At 38.2% G+C, this 20,547-nt stretch overlaps 1 protein-coding gene across 5 annotated transcripts in view; it reads right to left on the bottom strand.

Moving 5' to 3' along the window:
• dbn1 (drebrin 1) overlaps positions 1-20,547 on the bottom strand; it is a 106,057-nt gene that overhangs the window by 30,928 nt on the left and 54,582 nt on the right. The gene's annotated exons all lie outside the window — the stretch shown is intronic.

Genomic DNA, 20,547 nt, shown 5'->3' with positions numbered 1-20,547 from the left:
GAAGGATACTTAGGTGAAAATCACAAAATATCAAAAGGTTGTCAAATTTCCCATCAGCAGGGCAGCTCTGTGCTGGTTTTTAGATGAACATTTAAGCAAAGACAGATTTTTTTGTTTCTCAAGGAGGATACATTTTCATAATAATTTCACAGGTTTGGGTTTGACTTTTATTAAACTGTACTGAGAGGGGTTAGGGAAAACTACTAGAGCAAGGGTTCAATTTGACCCGAAATGAGATTTACCTTAGTTTATGCCTTATCTAAAAGTGAGATATAATTTGAAAATGTTACTCTGTCTGCAATTGCCACACAAAAAAACAAACAAAAAAAACCAACTAAAACAAACTAAAAAAAAAGCCAGTGGGTTTGTGTTGGGTTATCCTCATGTCAAAATGTATCTATAAGAATCTAAAATGAAGACGTAAGTCAGTTATTAAAGTCAAACCCTGCAGCAAGTGAGCTTTAAAGTGTTTGTGATTTAGGCAAGCCTTTGGTAACAATATGATTTGATCAGAATAAAATAAGAAAATTTTATCAAGCTCTCTCAGCTCTGTATCAATTTATGAAAACAACTTGGTAGAAAAGAACTCAGCTCCTTTATTTCATTCACAGACACACCAAATTATTTTAATTTTATAATTTGATTCCGAATTTTATCACCAAAGTAAAAGATAAACTCTCAAATAAACTAGCTAGCACCAGGTGTAGGAAGTATAATAATTACAAAATCAAGTGGTACTTTTGTTATTCACATATTTCATAACATTTATAAACTATGTATTATTGTAGTGAGTATTTATTAAGTACCCAGTAAACTTGACCAAAAATCTCTTATCAAGTGTGTTAGGAAGTTTTATTTACCAAACCTATCCAAGTATGTGATATTGAAATCTAACATCTACTGCCGTGTTGCATCAATAGATGCGTTGATGATGCAATTCTTTGCTATTTTGAACAAGGCTCATGTTTCCTTGTATTTCATTCATTACAGCAGATTGCCCTTCCCTTTTAATGTTATTATTTTAATTAACAGAATATTTAACTGTTAATCAAATAATCTTGATGTCCTTTTTTTTTTTTTTTTTTTAATCGGATTTAGCCTTAGATTGTTTTGTTGATCACTGCTGGCTCCTCCGTCAACCTCTCCCTGCAGACATAATCTCCATGAGCGGCTCTATAAGAGTAAAGTTAAATTTGTAGATGGCTTCTGGCCTCTATATTATATTAAACCGTGCGCCGTGTGTTTCTGTGTGGGGATTATCAGCCAGGCTAGACCAAAACAACCACATGCTGTTTGAGCCTGAGGGTTCAGTTTGGTCATACTCCGACTTCCTGCTGACCTCAGCTCACCTCCCTCCATCCTGTTTCTGCAGAGTCACTTTGCAGCTTTTGTCTCTCCCTTCACCCTCTGATTATAACATCAGCAAAAAGCTCTTCCCCGCACTCAGCTGTGTCTGCTCCTATTAGGACAGCGAAACGGGCATATTAGAGTCCACATAATCAATCATCTGGCGGCTAAATTAGGTAGAGAACAAATAATTCACCAGCAACTTGGATGGCTTCCTTGCCTGACTGAGGTGCAAAAAGAAAGCTGACCAAAGCGAAAATGACCTGATATTAATCAGAACCACTCACAGCCTTTTATTTTTTTTGGTAAACTTTAAACTAAGCTTGTTTGTTGTGTTTTCAAGCTTTCTAAAAGTCTGTTAAAGATTGTGCATAAACTGTCAACTGAAAACCCAGCCAATCTCAGTATAATGGTCAATTTCTATGCATGTGGAATTGATGGTTTTAGAAACCAGAAAAAATATTTTTGTGGCAAGTTATCTCTGTGCTATTTCCCAGTCTAACAGTGACACGTCTCCCACAGACAGGCATGGACCACTCCTGCAGGGGTGTGGCCTTGCTGATCCATTTAAGCCGATGTAACCGAGAGTTCGAGACTATTACTTCCTCATTTTACCTTTTCCTGCAACTTTACAAAAATATGATAAAATCCCCATAACTGCTTTGGTGATTTATACTAACGTGTTAGCTATTCATTGGCTTAACTTAGTACTTGTGTTATTATACAACATCTATTATTTCAGATGTTCCAAATTTTAACAAAACCAGGTTTGGACAGTGACTTGACAAAAAATGTATATGCTACTGCTAATAACTGTTTGGGTGGTACATAGTAGCCTACATTACCTTACAGTTGGAATATTTTTTTTTGGGCAACCATTAATTCAGAGGTTTATTTATTTTTTCAAAACACAGTTCAGGCAGTAACATCACGAAAACTATATAGACAAGCCATAATTTTGATTTTGGTTATTCATGTTAATTTTATTAATTACTTCTTAGCTTCACTTCATAGTTCCGTTTCACATTTTTGTCTGCAACATTAAAATTCAGGAGTTTAAACCGGCAAAAAAGTTAATAAGTCCTACATTTACAAAACAGGGTTTAAGTTCTAAGTTTGTAGGCCTACACCGGCCAAATAATAGTTTTAGTTCTAGATATGCTAATGTAGCTATTTAGCTAACCACATAGCCTATTAGCTTTACCTAGCAACTGCCTGTGACATTTTTAGTGTTTTTAAGCTTATAATTAAACAGTTTCTGTCTGCCAAACAGGGTTCAGAAGTTAAATCTTTATAAAGCAGGGTTTAGAATGTAACTGTTTTGTTGTTCAGACGTAGCTAATTTTAGTACCGTATTTTTGGGAAAATTCATGGTGCGCCTTATAATCCGGTGCGCCTTATATATGATTCATGTTGTGCTTACTGACCGATTTTATGTGGTACAATGTGCTGTAATTTTTTTAAAAAAATGTGCAAATACGACTTTGGTAAACAACAAAGTTGTTCTGCTCATTGGATATTCTGAGCATTACGGTACACTGTGTCACTACCTGATAGGACCCCTGAGCTGTCTACAAGACTGCCTGATTGTAATGTCTAAACTAGAAGTGCATTCATGTAAGGCAGCCCACGCCCAGAGTACGCGCTAGTAACAATAAATCTAGTAAATTAATTCAATATAACATTGAAGTTTATTTTGGCCTTGTGTTAGAAAGGCAGAAACGGGGCAGTGTAGTCCAGCTAATCTGTCCTCCCGACAAACGGATAGTCTCCCTTTTAGGAGAGAGCTGTGTACGCGGAGGGGCAGAGCGATATCACACACTTGGGAAGAATAATTAATGCGCCTCATGTGTGAATATAGACACACATAGACACGTTAATTCGCAATGCTCCGTATAATCTGGTGCACCACATGGTCTGAAAAATACAGCAGCTAGTATTGACTAGGTGTAGCGCAAATGTTGTAACATTTTGAACCGTAAGTGACTGATTAATGAGCTCAACCTCTATTAAACAGGGTTAAAAAATGAATAACATAAGTTAACGCCTTTTTCAGTCCCCTAAACCATGCTGTTAGAAACCGTTCTGACTAGCTAAAGTATTTTCATCATTAACTTTTTCATAGCTAGGTTACAACTCCTGTATCCAACTGTGTTTAGTTCATGACTAAAGTAGCCTTTTACAAACCGAATGGAGAATTTCTAAGTCAGACATGACTAGAGGGAATAATGAAAAAAATATACATCCTATCTTTATATGCAACCTAGGCCTAACCTACAACCTAACTACTAACTTTATCAAACATTTACTAGTTGGTGCAATCTAGCATTTGTTTTTCCTGTTTTTCCTTAGTATTTTTAATCCAAAATTTGGGAACAAATCATGTCTTAGTGACAGAAAGCTGGTAGCATTCTTAAAGATCCCATATGAAATGGATTATTTGCAAAGTTGTAATTTGTCAACACAACACTGGCTCATTCCTTGAGCTCAGGCACTCTTCATAAATCAGTTAACATATTCTAAATTAGTGGGAAAAGCTGCCAAAATCAAAGCAAAGCTTTTCAAGTTGACTGTTTATCTATCTTGATATGCAGTTTGTAGATGCCATTATTATTACTACAACAGTTACAGAAGAATCAGCATAAACAGGGTCCCACAGACAGAAACAAACAGGCTGCCAGGAAATAAAAAGATGACAGAGAACAGCAGCCCGAGACAAAAGGAGGAAGAGCTTACGACTGAATCGGCGACGAGTCTCCATCTATAAATAATTCTCTTTAAAGCAAACTGCTGTTTATTATTCATTTAAAGTCCTCATGACCTAGAAACTGCCTCGAGTGTGTTTGTCTGAGAGCAGCTGAAGAAGGTGGGAAAGAGAAAGGACACCTCAAGAGATGAGCGAAACGAGAAACAGTGACAAAAAGATTGCAGAGAAAACTGGAAAGGATGTCAAGAAGAAAGGATGAAATATGAGCTGAATAATGAAGACAGAGGAGGGCTGAAGTAATCAACTAATCAGACTCAATCCAGAACCTTTTCATCAGAGAGACGTCTCCATCGCTCTGCGTCCAATCAGGGCAAAGCTCTTGTATTAAGCACGCACTGTGTGCAGCATATTCCCACTTTATTTCAAACACAAAAGTGAGGGACAGATCATCCTTTTATACTTGAGAACAGAAAGTTTTCAACATAAAAATGAAGCGTGCACATTAAAAAGCCCACCGATGATAAATAAAACCGTCGGCTTCATGTGTTCACGTCGTCTAGACTGAAACATTGTTTGCGACAGACTTCAGTCCCACCAAAAAAAAAAAAAAACAGACCATCCATCATCATTTTGCAGACAATGACCATGAAGTCAGCGCTTTCCTTCCTAACTCTGATGTATTCGCTGTAGCTCTTCATACCGATTCCATACATTTATCTGACGTCAGCTCAATGCTTTTCCCTCTCCATGGCAATCTTATGATGTCAGACTTGGAAACAAAAGCCATTTTCTCTGCTGCTGTTCAATAAAACTGTTGCCAAGACAAATCAATCCCCCCCTCCCCAACCCTCCTGTACACGCTAACACCCCTACAGGGAGCAATGCCATGGCAACCAGGCCGCTTCCCCCATCGTTATCTAGGTAGCAGCAGTCTGTGACCTGGGGGGGAGGATAATGTAAAGGCTGAAGGACAGCTGGGTCATGATTTAGCTTGGTAATGATTTATTGGTCAAACCCCGGACCAAAAGGAACACCTCACACTCAGCTTTAAGGATTCATATTGAGGACATGCTGTAAAAGACTTAGAGAATAGTGTTGATCTGAAGCAGCTGGACTCCCCTCAGTGGAGAAGGCCCCTCATATCGATCAGAGTCGAACAAGTAAAAATGGTCTGAAATGAAAAGTTTGTTGGTCCCCCGCAGTCTAATAAAAGGGTGCCAATGTAAAAACCCTGAGAAGCAAGATTCAATGAAATTTGTTTTTAGGTGTCACGATTTCTTGTTTGGTACTTTTCCTGGAGTTGCAAGATGAAAATGTATTGCTCAAATATAAATTGCCTCCTTTCACTTTTGGTAGTGACACGTTGGACATTGTTTACAAAATTTACTAAAAAGAACAGCAAAAATAATGATTCTCAACAAACTACAATGGGAATTATGCAAAAGGAAAAAGGAAACTCCCGACTTCTCGGAGCTCCAGAAATAAGCAACAATTCACAGTAATCAAGATTTAAACTCCTCGCAGAAAGTTGACCTACAGCCGACCGATGTTGGATTACTGTCCCTTTACAGCTTTTATACAATCCCAGTTAAGGTTTTGTGACTTTTTGCAGATTTTACCACGGGATGTTCAGTTTAAAGTATGATGTCACACACTAGGTTTTCACCCTTTGAAACATGGAAAAGGTTTCCATTTAAATTACTTTCATGCTTTCAGTTTAACATGTACAGTCATGAAATGCATTTTTGTCTATACTCACCCAGTATGTCTCTCGTTGCTATTGTACTTAAAATTGTCTATTGAACCTCTCAAGAAATCAACAAACACATCACAGAACCCTTATTCTCGATTTTTAAAGATTTTTCTAACAAAACTAGAACTTATGGGTCTCTTTAACCTCCTATGTCCTACATTAACCACTGTAGAGTCATAAAAAATGACAAGTAGTCATGAGAATGTGGTTCTGGATTGTGGTGGGCTCTCCTCCTCCTCCCTGCTCCCCTAACAAGGTGGGAATCCTCATTACAACCAGTGCCTCTACAGCTTTGTCGGTGAGGACTGGGCCGTGTACGAGTAGGCCACCAACAGACTTTAGTCAGTTTAACAGAAGTTAAAAAGCAGCTTCTCAGCTAATGACCCGGCTACAGTACGGATGACCTTAAACACCATAACAAGTTACAGGAGCTTGTCCCCCCCAAAGCTGCGATGATTCCTGGACTGGCTGACAACTACAACAGCTTCTTCTGTTGCTTTAAAAAACAGCCATTTACAGCATACTAAGACGCAAAATAACCATCTGCACCCCCAACCTTCAACTCTCCAACCCTCTCCTCTGCATCCTTGCACAAAAGATTACTAGGAGATGTAAAATTTGTTTTTTCAGTGCCAGAAGACCAGGAAAGCTCCATGACCAGGTGGCATTTCCCCCTTCTACCTGAAACCATGCACTGACCAGGTCTCAGGAGCTGTGGGAGGTTTCCTTCAGCTTCAAATGCTCCACTATTATCCCAGTCACCAAGAAGCACACTATAATGGGGTTAAATGACTGAAGGCCTGTGTCCCAGATGTCTGTGGTCTTGAAACCTTCTGAGCAACTGGTGTCGAAGCATCTGAAGGACATCACAGACCCCCTGTTGGACCACCTGCTGTTTTATTACTGGGGCATAGTTACTGAGTACAGTCAACCTGGGACTATACTTCTCCTGAAAGACCTTATCCATCTGAGGACATACGACAGTATCCTGACTGTGGACTTGAGCTCAGGCCTTCAACACCGTCAACCCAGACATCCTCCACCAGAAGCTCAACCAGCTCGCCGTGCCGGCCTCTACCTGTCAGTGGAGCACCAGATTCCTGACTGACGGGCACTGGCAGGTGACACTTGGGAGCATCTTCTGACATTCAAGAACCATCAGGACCGGCGCTCCCCAGGGTTGTGTTCTCTCCCCACTCCTCTTCTCCTTGTATACAATTGACTGCAGCTTAGCAGACCCATCTGTGAAACGCTTAATGTTTTTAGATGACACCAGTGCCATCGTTCTAATCCAAGACAGTGACAAGTCTGCGCACAGACAGGAAGTGGATAGGCTGATAGACTTGCACCACCTGGAGCCTAACCTGCTCAAGACTGTGGGAATGACGGAGGACTTCTGGAGTAACACCCCCCCCACACTGTGTCCCTTCACCATACCTAACACATACACCGTGTCCACTTTGGATCACTTCCGGTTCCTAGGAACCAACCTTTCTTTGGACCTGAGCTCATCCTTACACACAGAAACCATTTAGAAAAAGCCACAGCTGAGACAGTTTCTTCCGTCAGGCTGTCTCTGTGATGAACACAAGAAAAAGCTTCTGTATTTCAATTAAAGGTGTAAAGTTATGGAATAAGTTACATGAAGATTTAAAACAAAGCAATAGTTTAACAATTCAAAAGAAGGTACAAAGAGGTAATTTTCAATAGATATACACATGGGGACAGAAAGCAATAAGGTGTGTATTGAAGATAATAACTTGGTGTAAGGGTTTAGAAAGATAAACCAGCATAAAATGGGAAAATGTATAGGTAAATATTAGTAACTGTTACTTCAAACTGCCACTTTGATTTTGATTTTTTTTTTTTAATGACAGTAGGACTCTAAAGTCTCAAGTGTTTAGGGGTAGGAGTTTATAAGTTCTCACTTCTTCCTACCCCATTTTGAGCATGATATGTTAACTGAAACAAAAATCTGTATTTTCTCTTCTTTCTTATGCACTTCTTGTTACTGTGCACTATTTTATTTTTATATTTGTATCATGTTCAAATAAATAAATTTCAATTTCAATTTCAATTTCAAAACACCTCGCAGTCTGGGTTGTCAGCTGCACCGCTGTGAAAAAAGTGTCTTTGCACAATCGCAAACTCCAAACCTTCCTGTTTCTGTTTCTTTACAAGTTACAAAAATTAACAAAGAAATATTGTTCAGATATTTATACCTAATGCCTGAGCACTGTAACCAATTGTCATGGCCAAATAAAGCTGATTCTGATATTAATCACACAACAAATGAATAGAAACGGCTAACAGAGGACAGCTGATGTGCCTTGGGTTTTGTAGCACTGGGACACTTCAGAATAGTTTTATGTAACTGTGTAGTGTTTCTTTGCACATAGTGGTAAACACATATTAAAACCATGGTTGTCAAAATGATCAATATTTAAGTATAATTGATGCTAAAGTAAATTTAGGAACTACTGAAAGATGCTCATTTGCATCAAAACCGATCCAAACCCATCCTTATTTGCCCAAATCATCAGACTTCTTCCAGCAGCAGCGCAACAATAACAGAGACTCGGCCCCTCCAGTCACTGCAGCTGCTCACCTACCCCAAACAGCTGCTGCTGGATTATTACTTTTTTAACTCTACCCTCTTTGCACTTTCTCATTAATCTCTCCAAAAGCTTCAAATGGTCCAGAATCCAGTTGCACGTGTCATCACTAAAAACCTCTACTCTTGCACTGGGGAATTTTTGACAGATCTTCTCCACTTTGCAACTTCCTCCTTCACGTCATCTTCCTCCAACCACCTCACTGTACCCTCGGGTCCGCCTTAGCACCACGGGGAGCGGAGCTTCCAGCTGCTCTGTTCCCCAACCCTGGAATTCACTCCCACCACACTTTTGAAATATTGACTCTTTAATTTTATTCAGGCCCAGAATCAAACCCCAACCGTAATTGCAACATCCTATGTGTTATTGTGTTGTTTATTTGCTTTGTTGGTATAGTGTATTTTGGTCCATTGAAAGCCACTTTTAAATAAAATGTACTATTACTATCATTATTACTATCATTATTTATAGGGCTGCACAGTGGGACAATTGTTAGCACTGTTGCCTTGCAACAAAGTCGTGGCTTTAAACCCTGGTGTGGGATTTATCGGCATTGAGTTTGCATGTTCTCCCTGTGCATGTGTGGGTTCTCTCCAGGTACTCCAGCTTCCTCCCACCGTCCAAAAACATGACTGTTGAGTTAATTGTTCTTTCAAAATAGCATGATAGGTAGGAGTCTGTGTACATGGTTGTTTGTCTTACGTGTCTGTGCTGCCCTGTAACAGACCGGCGACCTTGCAGGCAACAGATGGATGGATGTACAAATTTAAAGTCTCATTTTTAGACCACCAATAATCACCGCAAGCTTGGCTACAAATATTCACTACAGAGTTCAAATTTTCCAAACCTGATTTCAAAATTTCGATTTTATGAATCAGAACACTCAATGAACCAGGCCAAAAGGTTGTTTGGACCTGCGTCTGCTTTCTCGTGAGAATTAATCACACTTAAAATAGATTCTTTTTTTCTTTTTGGTTGTACCATGGCTGAAAATTTCTTTTCCTTAAGCAGTTTTGCAATCTTCCAACCATGAAATGGATCGGCTGCTGTGAGGAATGAAAATTGGCCCAGCTCATCAATTTGTTGGGGTCAGAGGAGCCGAGACAGTTCCAGTGAGTTTTAAAACACTCAAAATATATATATTTTTTAAAATAAAACCTTCTCCCTTAGGGCCTCTTGGACACAAGTCGTCAAACGGCTGATGTTACATAACCAGCCAGTAAGCTCCCAGCTGCCGTCAGCTCTGCTACGAACTCACCGGAGATGAAAAGTCAGAGAGAAACCGACTGCCGAGTCTTATTTAGTCGAGTCATCAGTTGAGGCCGAGAGCATAGAGCCAGGGAGCAAATAGGAGAGAGAAAACAGAGGAGGGTGATGATTAAATACTCTGGCAGTGTCTGTTGTATCCGTGGTTGGATATTGTAGCCTGATTTACAGAGACAGAAACCTACATGGTAATTTAATGTGCCAAAAATGAGGCTGACAATGAGAGCGGGGTGCAGTGGGTCATCCTTTCAGAGGGAATGACGGGATCTGCTGACGGGAAGGGGAGCAGGCATCTGGGAATGAATGACGCGTGGACGTAAAAAGTGAAACAGCAGCAGATTCCAGCGCAATTCACTAATGGAGGAGAGGTTGTGCAGGATTTGAGTCCGCTTGCTGCGAATGCAGCCGTGTAGGTGGAGCAGCTCACTAATGCCCTCTCTACGGAGGTAAATGCTGCTTTGAAGATTTTCCATTTCAGAGGAGCGTTGCCCACACAAAAGGCACACGAGAAGCTCTTAAGATACAAAGACGATCCGTTTTTCAGCGTGCTGAACGTCACACAGTGTGACAACTGCTGGTATATTGGGATATGAACGGGATTTGAACGGTAACAAATGTGGACAAGTTGTGACCTTTGAAAATGCACCTTCGGGGATATTTATTTCTCTAAGCTTCCTCCAGCTAATCAGCATAAAAAAAAGTACGAAACATACAAGCAAAGCAGACGAAGAGGCTCATCTACGTGTTGTAGCGTGTTGCTGCCATATGAGGGCAGTCTGAGGAACACGTAGTGGTTCTCTAGTGTGGTTTACGTTCTTTCTGCTTTTTACGCCGCTCAAACCTGATTAGGATTTAGTTTGACATCAACACAGAAAACTGCATACTTATAAAAGGTAACAAACTTATCATCTTTCAGTTTTTCTTAAAAAATTAAGTAATTATGAGTGGCTGCATTGGTGACTTTAAATCTGGTCCCCATCAATAAAATCCAGTGTTGCCTTCATAATGCAGCTGTTCCCTGAAGGTTTCAGAGGTTTGTTGGAGGACAAGATGAGAAGGTAACCTCGTGATCTGGCGATATAATCTGTTGACACAAGAACGACTTGTCGTGCACGCAACTAATCTGTTTTTTAAATGAAGAGTTGCAAAGAAACAAATCCCCGTTTGCAGTTTGCCACAAGCTGTGAAAGGGACACAGCAGACCTGTGCACAAAGGTGCTCAAAAGACTATAGACAAAAGAATATAAGAGGAACAGAGGTTCCTCTACAGCAGGAATACAACCCTCCACATCCAGTCATAAGTCACATTTCCATCAATGTTTTAATGCACATTATGAAGTATCACATTAGAAGGGGTTCATGGTAATGGCAAAATTAGAAATAACTCACAAAAAATATGTTTTTTTTTACTTTTTCAAAGATCAGTAAATGCGCCAAAGAGATGGAAACATCAGCTGTTTCTGCTGCCGGCATCTTCTCAGACGTTCCCATAATGCTCGAAAACAGGTGTGGAAGCAGCAACAGGTACGTGTGGAGCGACGAAGAGACGCGAGCAATTTTAAATCCCACTTTTTATTAAAAAAACTTTTAAATAAACTCGGCACATTCATTAAAGCCTCGCTCCATTACTGAGCTGTGACCCGTGCTAATTAGCAACATCTACTTCCTGTTTATTACAGCCAACGTGAACTTATGGCGATGTTACGCTGTGCGTCTCCTGCTTAATTCGTCACAAACTAGTAAATGAAAACACAATGGATGCGCATTTTCTTTTTTGCGATATTTTAAAAGTTTGCTCAAAATTTGCATGAGAATTGGATGGAAACACATCTATATCTACAATGGCCTAGTCAAAGCACAGGACCCAGATCTAATTGAGAATCTGTAACAAAGATTGAAAACTGCCACCATCCATATTTTTCTTTGGTTGACCTATTGTGCAAAGATTAATTGACAAAAATATAACTTCAAATGCACAAAGCTTGTTGGCACAAATTGGGAATTTAATTGCTTTTATTTGGAAATAAATCACAAATAGGGCTGATTTTGCCATACATTTAAATTACGATATATTTCAACCAAAATGGCAATTTAATTTTGGCTTTTTTAGCTTTAATCGCAAGCATCAAGAATGGCCTGTAGATAAAGATATTTGTAAACAAGGACTATTTAAAACAAGAAATGTAACTGTTTTTATAAATCAGAATATTATTATTCAAGATAATAGCTTTTTGAGTTGAACATCAATCCTTGTTGAACATAAAGTGCAACCAACAAACTAGTCTATGCAATAAACAGTTTGACCGGTACTTAATGCTATCGTGAGATTCCGGAAAGTTTCTGCTAAAAAAGTCTGATTATATAAACTCTAAAACAAACAATAAAAGTAGATTATCTCATTGCTGCAACTCTCTTCTCTGCCATGTGGAGGCAAACCCACTTTAAACAGATTACAGACCCCTAAAGGACGCGTCTGATCCATTAATTGTTACGTAGCCAAAAATTGTCAACCTCTGCGATTTTAAAATTGCGTTTATTAACAATGTGATTATATTGCAAATGCAATTAATTGTCCAGCCCTAATGAAAACCACGTATCAATTTCCTCCCATGTCACAATTATGCACTACTCTGTGCTGGTTTGTCACACAAAAGCCTATAAAATACATTGCGTATTGAAGTTGGATGTGCCAAGATGTAAAAAAAAAAAAAAAAAAAAAAAGATCAAGAGGTACAACATATTTATTTACAGATTTGATTAAATTAAAGACATCTAGAACATATTTTAAAAAGAGCCATTGAAAGCAAACAGATAAACAATGTTCTAAACCTCCCTGAGAACAGAAAAGCACTGAAGCTTTTGTATCCAGCTCAAACAAAGCGTCTGCTTAGAGAGATTTACCCAGCGGCCACGTTTCAAACAGAACCCATGTTAACACGCTAAGGCCTTTAACCAGCAATGAGACGAGGCAGCACAATGATTCAGAGCAGAAATTTCAGCAGATCTACCTCCCCCAGTGAAAACAGATGTGGCCTAACCACAGAAACAGGCTTGCAACATAACAACACTGCACATTATCCAGGAGTATTTGCACTTTTCACTCTGAAACTACAAACTGCAGTGGGTTTTTAGGAGCCTGAAACTCCAAACAAGGTCCCTCTGTACAATCATACTGAAACATGAGCAATGAACGAATATTCCTTGTAGTTCTGCCTGTTTTTTTTTTAGATCAAACTGTACGCCTCCTCCTGATGTCTCCCACCACGCATCAGTAAAAATCCTGCATACTTGTGGTTAATAATGCATCCACCAGATGGAAAGTAATCTTCCCGAACTAGAAGCTGCTGAGCCGGTGATATCATTGAGGGAACATTTTCCATTTATACCCAAGAATTTGGTTTAGCAAACCATCAGGCTCCCGACTCGACCGACAAAAATCTGCTTCCATGTTTGGGCAGAGGGCTTCTTTGCCGAGCCGAAACTAGAGAAAAGGCTGCTTGGACTGGTTTTCTGTACAGGGTTTATGAGTTGTTTCATTGATCTGGAACAAATTGGAGCAAAACCCAAAGTATTTAGCTTCATACAATAGGTTAATAAAGATATTATCAGGTGCAGAGATAAGTTAAAAGAAGGCTGGACCTCAAGTATAGCAACCGAAATGGAATAAAAGTAAGAAGTTCCAATACCAGTGGAAAAAAAAGGGGAATTATTATCGGTGTCTACACAAACAACTGGTTTCACTTCTGTTTCAGGCATCATATTTTGGGGCCCATGGATGGGATCCAGTTCAAATGAATGTGGAGCACTAAGGAACCTGAGAAAGAATAGGGAAGTGTTGTCACAGCACAAGCAGGAAGCTGGATTTCCTGATCTGAAAGCTTCCAAATCTCGCTTCTGCCTTGCAGGACCTCAATAAGTAAAAAGGTAAAATAAGTAAAAGGAGACCTTTTGAGAAAATTGTGGACAGCTAAAAATTCAGCTTTGACAGGCGTCATAAAAACAAGAGGTTTTCCATCCTTACATGTTTTATTTTCATTCAGCTTGTTTCAAGGTCAAACCCCCAGACTACTTTGATTTCATATTTTTAATTTTTGCCAAATCCATGAAAGACTTGGAATAATCCAGAACAATATGAGCAGAGTGAATTTTCTCTTTTCTTTATTGTGTATTTTTTTTCCCACTAGAAGCCAAGTCCCAAGTCTTTCAAGGAGAAAGTCTGAATCAAATGCAGGTGTTTAAGGGGTAAGAATAGTTCATGAGGCGAGTCATTTAGAGCAAGTCTAAGTGAATATTAATTCTTTCAGGGCTAGGATCGCGTTAAAAAGCCCACGTCAAGCTATTGAGGGGCGAGTCCAGGTCAAATCCAAATTGCTATTAAATGCAACCGTCATCGTTCTGCTGTCTGAACGGTTCAAAACCGCAAAGCGACCCGCATGCGCAGATAACAGAGGGAGACGTCACAGAGTAGCGAGCTTTTTAAGTAAGTAATGGTGTTTCTAAAAGCTATAATAAAAAAAACACGCAGATACTGGCCCGCATCTCTCCTTGTCATTGTCAGAAAGCTGTTGAGTAACGGGTGCCGATAATATTAAGACCACATCATAGCGAGACGAAGGAAGGTAAAAAGAAAGCAGCACAGCTATTAATGGTCTTCTATGGAGAGCTAACTGCTGCTACTGTATGTGGACGTGTGGTGAGAACCAGGAGAGTGACATGAAAGACGGATAAAATGTGACACAACTGTTTAGACTGCGGATGCTTTGAAAAAATCCAATACGTATCCAAATTAGCACCACATTTGGAAGTGGCAAAAAAATAAATTTTTTGGGGGGGTAAAAAGATTGCAATTGGGCCGTTCACACTACAAAGAAAAAGATGGATTCGGGTCGTTTCTGAAGAGGAAGTCCAAGTCAAGTTTCATTTCTTCATAATTGAAAATTTCAATTATTAAAGAATTGACACCCAGTGTGGCAGGGTTAACTTCAAGCTGAAATTAACTGTCTCACTGGGTGTATTCTGACAAGTCTTCGTAAACCACACAATTATGATTTTAATAATGAGATCGTTAATTTGGTTTTTGTCTTCGTCTAAGTTCACCCTTTTTTTTAGTGTTATTGTATTTTCCGTTGGTGTTTCTCTCTTTCTAATCAGGCTAATAATTATCTGAGAACTTGGAACTAGTAGTGCTGAACAACTGATATGCTTTAATAGTGTTGAACCCATATGTAGCATTTGGGCCAATATCCTATATTAATATCACCCTTATGACCAATAACAACGTTTACAAAGAGGTGAATACCCTACTCTTTCAAAACCATGTAAAAACTACCACACCGCTGACATTACGTCTCTGCATCAGTTAATCACCCTAAATCTTGCACTGCATCACCATCACCGTCACGTGGCCAAACAAATACCACCACCAACCTCCTACCCCTCCAGAAACACACAAACGACCACAAGATTGAAAAGAACATTGGATGTTAAAATCGGTTTTACGTATGGAAGTGATACCGATGTTAATGTCAGTGTGCGTCCCTAAACTACAGAAATGTAATGTACCTGGTCATGATTTAGCAGAACACTGAATTTCACTGCACTGATCTCAGTGGTGCGCATTCTTCATAGACATGACAGGACTTCATGTTCCACGAAATTCAATCATTTCCTCACGTATAGACCGAGATAACATGCTTTTGAAACACTCCAGCATATATAAAAAGACAAGAAACCATGTGAGAACTGCTTTAGTTTGGAGTCTGTGTCATTTATTTGAAATAAGAAGCCCCTCAGGTTGTCTGGGTAAAAAACAGAGCTTTTCAATCAAGGAACAGGAGGTCAATCTCTAATTAACGCTAATTAGTTCAACTCTGGGTAAACATGCTCCTTTGTATTTTATTTGTCTATTGCCTAAAGGTTTCATTTAAATTTTAAAGGATTTTTTTTTTTTTGCCCAATTCCAGACTTAATTGCACGCTGTTTGTCCTAGAACTCCTCAGATGCTGCCTTGTGAGGTAAAAGCAGAGTGTTGCAGAGGGACAGGAAAGTCAAAACAGCCCCAACTGTGTTTAGAGTCAGTCACAGCAACTTAGTCAGCAGGATGAGTCTCTTTTTCTCTTGTTTTTGGCCCTTAGGACACATTAGCATCACTTCCGGAGTCCCTAATCAGATCCCCATGGATGTGGACTCGGGTGTCCTTCTCCCAGGATGGAGGACTGGTTGACTCAGCAGGAGACACATCTCACACAAAAGCACCATTTATCATTTCTGTAAATGAGTGACGGAGACACAGCATTCTTTCCAGGATGATATTATATCTATCTATCTATCTATCTATCTATCTATCTATCTATCTATCTATCGATGTCAGTAGATAGATAGATAGATAGATAGATAGATAGATAGATAGATAGATAGATAGATAGATAGATAGATAGATAGATAGATAGATAGATAGATAGATAGATAGATATATAGATATATATATATATATATATATATATATATATATATATATATATATATATATGCAATTTACAGAGAAGAGAGATGAGCTGGTTCAGATCCATCTCCAGGCTTGGGAACAGAGACATCTTCAGGATATTCAAGCTAAGGACTGCGGTCAACAAAGGATTTGCGCCATAGTTGTTGATGTCTGTCTGAGCATGTTTAGAAGTAATATAAAACTTCTTGCTAAAACTAGTAACGTATGGATGGATGTCATGAATGTGATAAAACACAATAATAAGGACAGCTTGTTTGGATGAAAAACCAGAAAGGGTATGAAAAATGCTTTTCAAAAACGTATTTCACCTTTAGCGCGACACATTTCATGTATAATCTAACTGGGGGGAAAAAAGAGAACAATGGGAGCTTTTTCACCATAAAACTACGTTTGGACTCACTATGTTGAATCTTTCTAGCATACCTGAAGATCTCGGGTCAAAATTCAACGTTTCATCATTTACTCCACACAGATGAAAAAGCCACTTAAACATGTCACGGTTTTCAAAAAACCATCTTTCACTAAGTGTATTTTTTTCTTTGTCAAGTGTAGCTTTTGGTATTGTAAGTTTAAGCTTGGCTCCATCTCCTTTCCCAAAAAGCTTTTAGACCTTAGCCAGGCCTTGCATGTTTTCTTTGGAAGAAAAGATTTTTGTCTTCTGGGTCTAGTACCGAGTCACTAATGGCCTCCTAGCAGCCGTCATGACCAGTTTCTGTCTCTTCCCTGCATCCATTTCGCAGAAACATCCAGTTTTTGTAACGTCACTGTTGTTCCATGTTTTCTATATCAGTTTTAAATGACTCTTCTATGGAGTCCATCCATCCATCCATCCATCCATGTTAGTATATGTCAGTCCTGCCCCAGCAGTCCTCACAGCCTAACTTTGTCCATCTAAAGCCCTACAATTAACTTCCTGTGGCTGTGGAGCCTGAATTGGCTCTGCACCAATCACATCTCAGCGCCGACCGATACGGGGCACGGAACAATGTTGGGCCAACGCCATGAGAGCGGCGGACGAGTGTAAACAGGAGAGAAAACAGAACGTTTACATCGCTGGTAGAGATGTTTATCTGGGACCCGATGGTCTGCAGAGATGCCGAAAAACAAACCTCTGAGATTTTCATGAGCTTTTCCTGTTCCTTAGATAAAAATATGAATCAGACCTTCCAGACGCTGCCAGAAAGAGTCTCTGCCTGAGTGGCGGTCTGTCTTCACCTCGGATATTAAGAGCTCCTAAAAACCCCACCAGTGACCGCGGCGCTGATGGAGCTCCTGAACTCTTGGAGCAGAACAGAAATGTCAAACATCATTCCAGACATTCCTGCTGCAAAATGCCATCCAGACATCCTCTCCACTGTCTCCTTAGATAGAAAACTTAACGGACCGGTCTGTAGGATACGGATTAGTGCATGAGATGACATTTAAAAAAACATAATTGTATTGTCTTTTTTATTTTTAATCACCATAACAATTACCTTTTCCTACAAGCTTTTTATCCTGACCTAACATTATTAGCTTAGGGAAATACTCTCAAAGAAAAGGGTTAAAGCTAAATATAAATTTGTAGAGGTGTAACAAGTTAACGGTGATTTATAGATTTTTGGGAAAACTAAAGATCCGATTTTTTTAAAAAACCCAACAGATTAAAAGAAATCACGGATTACAAAATATGTTTTTAAAAAGGTATCAGAGTCAAACAATGATTCTCCCTTATGATAGTCATCTAGTTTTATTTTCACAAGTGGACCCAACCCCCCCCCCCCCCCATTGTTGCAGCTCGGACTCGTTCGTCACAAATTCTAAAAACCTGCGATTCCACGGTGACAAGATCAGGTGCGTTAAGTGTAGCACCTCCAATGGATGAATCAGCACTTCACCAACATACATGGCAAAAAGTAGCACATAATTATTGGCATATATACACACACACACATATATATATATATATATATATATACATATATATATATATATATATATATATATATATATATATATATATATATATATATATATATACACACATACATATATATATACACACATACACACATATACATACATATATATATATATACATACATACATACATACATACATACATACATATATATATATATATATATATATATATATATATATATATATATATATATATATATATATATATATATATATATATATATATATATATATATATATACACACACACACATACACACATATACACATATATATATATATATATATATACACATATACATATATATATATATATATATATATATATATATATATATATATATATATATATATATATATAAAGCCTATTAAAAGCAGCAGGTACAAGGAAAAAAATATAAATCTAGTTAAAACGGTCATTGTAACACTGTCCCATATGAAAATTGCATATTTTTCTCCATTTAAAGTTTCTTTATTTAGGGTGCTTTGTTTTCACCAGGGGTGATGGTGATGTAAAATAAATAAATACAATAATTTCAAATACTAAAACAGAATATTGGAGGAACAATTTTTAAAAAAAGAATTTAGTCCCTCTACTCATCTTGCAGTGGAAGGCTGGGCTTTTTATCGAAGTTAACCGTGATTTTTCAAGTACAGTAAAGTTTCTTTTTCTCTCCTTTTTTTCACAAATAAGTCCTTTATATTAATTATGAACAAACTGGGATGTTGGTTGTTTTTGGAAACCGGATCTTTTCATGAATTCTTGATAAGGGAAGGCCATAAATGTGGAGCTGCTTCGCTTCCTGATTCAAACATCTCACTCCTTTCTCCTCTCATCGTGTGTAAAAGCTGCAAACAGGGACTCCTGTGTGTCAGAGGCTGAGCTAAAGACAAAAAGACAGAATTTCAAAGGGGAACACACACACAGACCCCCTTATGAGTGGTGATGGAGCCCCTTCCTCCTAGAGTGGGTCAGCGCTGGCCGGCAGCCAGAGAACCCCCTCATTTTCCCCTCCACATCCCACTGCCACAGTGGCCCGAACATACAAGCACACACTCATGCCCACACACAGTTTGCGCTTCACACCGAGGCTGAATGTGAAGTGGGTCACATGACGTCCACACAATCAAGCAAATTACAGCACATCTGAGTGGATGACGCCGTTCATGTTTAAACTGTTTAAAAGAGGTTCAAAAATATGTCAGTAAAAAACAGAAATTCAAAAATAGTAAGCCTATAAATGAACTATTTCTTAGTTAGATATGATATGAATCAATTGAATAAATATGCTGCAAGTATATATTTGTCATGCTTTTTTAAAAAAAAATTTTGTTCTGTATATATTTGTTTTAATTTCTTGTAGGTAATAATTAAGGATTATTTTATAGAATTTTGTTTTTTTATGTTTAGATATTTGATCAGTATTTTTATTTTAACTATTCTTTTGTCTCTAAGTTTTCACATTCTTGAAATTTGTCTTCTGGCTTTATATTTTCCCATTTAAAAATTTTACACAGATCTAAAAGGTTATCTAAATTAATGTATCATTTTTTTTTTCAAACTTTAATACTTTTGTAATATTATTCCTTTATTATATTTCCACACACTGGTATCTTTCTTAGAATTTTTACATTACATTACCTTTTAGTTTAAGTATTTTTAAACCAAGCCCACCATCAATAGCAAAGATAATTGAAAAATAAGTACTTCACTTCCTTGACAACATCAATATATTTACACAAGCTCTTTGCTTTGTTTCTTATGGCAATTGCAGATGTTTGTGTCACTTTTTGCTCTCTATTGTTCAACTCAAACACATTTTTTTACCAACTATAACAAGGATTCTCAAAAAGGTTAAATCCATGGTTTTAGGTCCTGCTGACTCTTGCTTATACATAGATTACAACTATATTTCTAAAAATATTAACTTTCAGTAAATTTTTTAAAGCAGATGTTTCTTTTTTTTTGTCAAAGCATTACCTTTTGAAAACATTAATGACTAAACATTTAAAGAAGAAAAATGAACCAAAAGTGAACACTTTGATTTTTGTTGTATCATGAATCTAGAGGCTCAGTTTAAACTGTGGTGTACCTCTGGGGTTTGCACTTGGCCCCATTCGCTTCTACATTAGAACCAGGATGCAAACTAAAGTTTTTCCACAGAACTCAAACAAGTTTCCAACGTTCTTACTTTCCAATTACTGCCTATCAAATGCTGTGTCTGTGTTTTGTGTATCCATTGGACAAATTCTTAGAACCTGGTTATACACTACATTATAGCAACATTTGTGATAAAAGAAATCTGCTATGCAAATGTTAACTGTGGATGATGCTGCTTATTTGTGTGGTGAGGATGACAGATTCACGCAGCATTGTCTCTTCAGAGGCGTT

The sequence above is a fragment of the Fundulus heteroclitus genome, chromosome 11 (genome assembly GCF_011125445.2).
Source record: "Fundulus heteroclitus isolate FHET01 chromosome 11, MU-UCD_Fhet_4.1, whole genome shotgun sequence".
In the NCBI taxonomy this organism is placed as follows: Eukaryota; Metazoa; Chordata; class Actinopteri; order Cyprinodontiformes; family Fundulidae; genus Fundulus; species Fundulus heteroclitus.
Note: the sequence above shows the minus strand (reverse complement) of the source record. Positions and strands in the feature narration are given on the sequence as shown.